This window comes from Moschus berezovskii, chromosome 11, assembly GCF_049115385.1.
Source record: "Moschus berezovskii isolate FMDL1 chromosome 11, NW_MosBer_1.0, whole genome shotgun sequence".
NCBI lineage: Eukaryota > Metazoa > Chordata > Mammalia > Artiodactyla > Moschidae > Moschus > Moschus berezovskii.
The window spans coordinates 84488891-84494612 of record NC_142470.1 but is presented as its reverse complement, the minus strand read 5'-3'; the positions used below and the strand labels follow the sequence as shown (position 1 = coordinate 84494612).

Here is a 5722-nt window from a genome sequence, read left to right as displayed (position 1 = left end):
ATCTTGAATCCAGTTTTCTGCTGATGGATGCGACTGTGTTCCCTCCCTGTAGTTTGGCCTGAGGCCAAACTATGGTCGGGGTAATGGTACCTTTCTGCAAAAGGACTTAAGTCCGCATGCCTTGGCTCCCAGGACTGTTGTATTCAGTGCCCCACGCCTCCATCGGAGACTCCTGGACACTCACAGGCAAGTCTGGTTCAGGCTTTTATGGGAAGAATTAGGCATCAGAAATTCAGACAAGAGACTATAAATGGATGATTAGTACTGGGAGCTATGGTATTTCTATGATGCTACAAGAAATCATGTGAGTTCACCTGTGTGCTGATTTGAGACAAATTAGTGGGGTCGCTAAGGGTCGGACTCGACTGAGCGACTTCACTTTCACTTTTCACACATTGGAGAAGGAAATGGCAACCCACTCCAGTGTTCTTGCCTGGAGAATCCCAGGGACGGGGGAGCCTGGTGGGCTTCCGTCTGTGGGGTCACACAGAGTCGGACATGACTGAAGTGACTTAGCAGCAGCAGCAGCAGCAGTGATGTACTATTCTCATCAACTTAGAATCTCTGGATAAAGACACTGGAGCAGTGGATACCAAAGGAAGGGAACAAAAATACCTTCTCCCAAAATCCAGAAAAATGATCCAGTGTGGAAGGGATGAGTCTTTCCATGAAAAAGAGGTACTCATATATTATTTACCTTGATTAAAAATTTATGTACACACACACACACACACACACCTCTCAATATAAACACACACACACACCTCTCAATATAAACACACACACACACACACACACACCTCTCAATATAAACGCACACACACACACACCTCTCAATATAAACACACACACACACCTCTCAATATAAACACACACACACACCTCTCAATATAAAAACACACACACACACACACCTCTCAATATAAACGCACACACACACACACCTCTCAATATAAACACACACACACACCTCTCAATATAAACACACACACACACACCTCTCAATACACACACACACACACACCACTCTCTCAATATAAACACACCCACATGTGCCAGAACATTATGCTTTGGCTTTAAGAGACTTTAGAGCTTCCCAGGTGGTTCAGATGGTAAAGCGTCTGCCTCCGATGCGGGAGACCCGGGTTCGATCCCTGGGTTGGGAAGATCTCCCGGAGAAGGAAACGGCAACCCACTCCAGTACTCTTGCCTGGAGAATCCCACGGATGGAGGAGCCTGGTAGGCTACAGTTCATGGGTTCGCAAAGAGTCAGACATGACTAAGCGACTTCACTTCACTCACTTAAGGGACTTTACCATAGCAGACGGCACTTGCCTTCATAGTCCTCCTCAACACTCAGGTTCTAAATTTGCTGTTTTTCTTCACAGTTTTATTCCTTGAGTTTGAACCTTTATTGACAAGTAGGTATAACAAGATTTTTTAAGTCTCAAGACCAACAGATAAAATAATTTTTGACTTTCAGACCAGAACAAAGATGATAGTGGGATTTACTCTAAAAACCTGAGTACTAAATTCTCTAAATATACTGGGGTCATGCACCTTATCTCCTGTATATTTTAATTTATATTTAGATCTAGATACCTAAAACTCTAATTGGTTAAACTGAGAGAAGTTTGATTCCTTAAGTTAACAAGAGATTTGGAGTTGAGCTCCAGGATGACTGCACATGCCCGTAATCTAATTTCTTATTTTCTCTTCTGCCATATTCTTAGCAGTGGGCTTTGTTCTCATGACCACAAGATGACTGATGGTCCTCCAGGCATTATGTCTACTTCCCCGGAACTAGTAGGCAAAGTTAAGGCAGAAAGATAGAAAATTGCATGCCAGCTGAATTCATTCCTTTTACAAAAGCTTTTCAGAAGGCCTATCAGAAATTTTCTTTTATATTTCATTGTCCATATCTTGATCATTTGGTCATGACTAACTGCATAGAAGACTAATATGGAGTAAGTTGGCCAGCCTAGTTTGTCACCCAATTTCTCTCATCTGTTCACCTCACCTCAACTTTCCTTGTTTAACTGCAGCAGCAGCAGTTAAAATGTCAAAGCTTGAACTCATTGTTAAGACTGCTGGCATTCATATCAGAAGCCACAGGCTTTATGTCAGAGCTGGGAAAGTGTGAAGGTTCACCTCAGACACGGAACACAGGAAATAATCATTTCTTCATAACGGTGCTGAAAGAATACTTCAGAATGTAGGCTTTTTAATAATTGAGTAGTTATCTTGACTTCAGTTTACTCAGTTCTTGCTGAGAATTGTCACTAGGCACTTTCAGAAAAAAAAAAAAAAACAGAAAAAAATGAACACAAGGTTTTGCTCTTCGAACTATTTTAGGAGCGAGGCAACAATTAGTGTTGCCATATTAATGTGGGAAGACGCTGGTAGCAGTGCTGCTTTTCTGATTATTCACTACCAGAACTACATACTAGTGGGAGAGCATTGATATTAAGATTAATGAAGTGCTTACTTCATCCAAGAGGAGGCAGGAGTATTATTTCTGTGGTTTTCAGTAAATACATTTATTAATGCTAATTAGAAGTATTTAAGCTATTAACCGTGTCCATGTTGTGTCTAAATAATGTACACTAGTTTTGAAACTCATTAAGTTTCCTTAATAAATATTTTACTCTTCATTAGGAGTAGCAGTTTCCAACCTAATTACTTGTTTCTTAGTTTTTCTTGGCAGATGATCACATCCATATAAACACACACACACACACACTCAAAGGTTCATAATTATTCCATAGAGTAGTTAAGTTTACTTACCTGATTCTCTGATTAAGGAGAATAAAACTCATACTTCACCTTGCTGTAAATTACAGTTAAAGAATTTGAAATACTTAAAAGAAAAAAAGTGATCCCTGTACTATGTAATTGACACAAATTAACTTGTATTAATATATAATGAATGATTCTAGGAATTATTAGGTAACATACTTAAACTTTCCTTATTGATTCTAATTGGAATATAGCAACATTTTGATGAGTATTCAGATCTTCGTAAAGTACTGTGGAGTATCTTTATCAGAAGGGTTTCAGTAATTTGTCACCTTGTATTGAGCGATTGAACGGAACTGAACTGATGTTGTATTATGACCTTCACCTTTAAAGCAGTTATGACATTGCTGACAAAGATTTGTGCTGTGTTATAATTTCATGGTCAGCAGAAATTACACATAAGCTGCTTATACACTCTGAGGCATGATATTCCCTGTTTGAGGGCCAAAGCTTTTACTGTGATCACATTACTGTTTTCAGACATACTCATTTTTTGACTTTTGGAAAAACAGCATTTGGAAAAAACAGTCAGAAGCACAAATCTTCATTCTGTCCATACCTAATTGTCAACAGCTTCTACAGAATTAACTTCTGCAGTGAGTCACCAAATAAACGGTTAGAACTGTTTTTCTAAAAATGGTTTTGCCACTGATTTTCCTATTGGTTATAGTCCAATCACCAGTCAACACTTAGAATATCCATGAAGATGTTTTTCTTGAAGCTATTCTTCTGTAATACAAATAGCAATATACAATCTGATTTAGACAAAAAGCAGATTTCCACTTCTAAGATAAACTTACTTTCAACAAGGGCACCGAGACCATCCACTTGGAAGTAATAGTCTTTTCAACAAATGGTATTAGAATAAATGGATATGCAGATGCAAAAGAATGAAGTTCACACTATTTATAAGTATTAACAGAATTGACAAAGGCCTAAATTTAAGAATTAAAACTATAAACATGATTTTTGCAAATCATATACCCGGTAAGAGATTAATATCAAGAATATATAAAGAACTGCTACAACTGAACAACAACAAAGAAAACATAAACCCAATTAAATGACAGGCTAAGGACTTAAACAAATATTTCTCCAAAGATACAAAAATGATTTATAAGTACATGAAAAGATGCTCAGTATCACTAGGGAAATGCAAATTTAGACCATAATGTGATACTACTTCACAGCTATTAGAATGGCTATTATAAGAAAATAGAAAATAACAAATGGTGGTGAGGCTTTGGGGAAACTGGAACTCTTCTGCACTTTTGGCAGGTGTGTAAAATATCATACATAGACACTGTAGAAAACAGTTTGTATATTCCTCAAAAAGTTAAGCAGAGTTATCATATCCAGCAACTTCACTCCTAGATATATATCCAGAACATCTGTTTGTGTCTTTGTTTTCAGCAAAACATACGCCAATGTTTATTGCTGCATCATTTACAGTAGCCAAAAGGTAGAAACAACTCAAATGTCCATCAGCAGACAAATGAATAAGCAAAATATGACATATCCATAAAATGGAATAATATTTGGCCAAAAAAGGAATGATGTACTTGCTAAATGTTACAACTTGGATGAACCTTGAAAAAAGAAACTAGTCATAATAGTCCACACACTATATGATTCCATTCACATGAAAGTATGGAATAGGGAAATCTATAGAGACAGAAAGTGGGTTACTGCTTAAGCCTGGGGAAAGGGCGGAGAGGTGATAAGGAGTGACAGCTGAAGGGCATGAACTTTCTTTTTTAGGTGATGAAATGTTCTAAAAGTGACAGTGATGATATTTGCTCAAACCTCTCGATATGCAAAGAAAAACATTGAAAAATTGTACACTTTAAATGGGAGAGTTGTATGGTATGTGAATTCTATCTTAATAAATCTGACTTTAAAAATGAAGATTGACTAAAACAGCTATGCCACCCCTTATCTCCAATTTGGATCTCCCTCTGACTTCATTTGTTATTGTGACTTTGGCTGTCTTAATGATGACATGAAAGCCTCCTTGTGTAGACCCACCTCCTCCAGGTACTTGATAATGGAAGAACCAAAAGTGAAACAATAGAGGGATAAGCTAACATTATTGATTTAGAACCAGAAGCTAAAGATGTGAATTTTTTTCTAAAATATAAGTGGCAAGACAGATTTATTTTCTTTTAACACTTCATGTTAAAATAGTTTTTGCCTTGCCACTTATATTTTAGATAATAACTTTACAATGGACTCAATGGCCTGGAGAGGAGTTTCCAAACACATTTATCTACTCGCTTCTCATCGATATAGATAAAAAAGATATTCCTACTCAGCAAGAATTCTTGGTGCTTACTGGTAGATAGATATGATTGTGAGGAATGAAAATCTTACTCTTTTTCTGACTCTGGGACTGATGGGATTGATGCTCTGATTTTTCACTCTCTGGGCCAAATCTAGATAGGGGAGGATGAGCCTTAGATAAATACTCATGATAGAGCAGAGCACAGAACTTACTTCCTGTCTTGAGCCTCAGAAAAATGTCACTAAGCTGGGGAACAAATGAATATGGCAGCACAGCATGGTCAGGTAAAGAAAAGCCCTGGTTTTGAGGAGTCCTGACTTCCCCTCTGGTATGGATGCTCTGACAAATCTCAGGCCTGGATGGGACTCTGTGGCAAAGTGTAGTGCTCCATAAGAAAGATTAAGAGCAGAACGACTAGTCACAGGCTAAGGAAAAGTACAGAAAGCTGGAGACAAGACTGTACGTTATGACAGTCCCAAATAAGCTGCAAATGCCAGCAGGACAAGACACCATCTGGGCAATAGAGGGAGATACCAATTTTTCTTGGTGTCACCTAAGTTTCACAGCTTCCTTCCCCCATTTTACACACAGATACCAGTATGAGGAGAAAAGCAGGTGGAAGAAGAGTGTATCTGAGAG

At 38.0% G+C, this 5722-nt stretch overlaps 1 non-coding gene across 1 annotated transcript; it reads left to right on the top strand.

Moving 5' to 3' along the window:
* Window positions 1–1094: 1094 nt before the first annotated feature.
* TRNAR-CCG (transfer RNA arginine (anticodon CCG)) lies at window positions 1095–1166 on the top strand. Its single transcript has one exon. It is a non-coding gene; the product is annotated as a tRNA-Arg (tRNA).
* Window positions 1167–5722: the final 4556 nt, after the last annotated feature.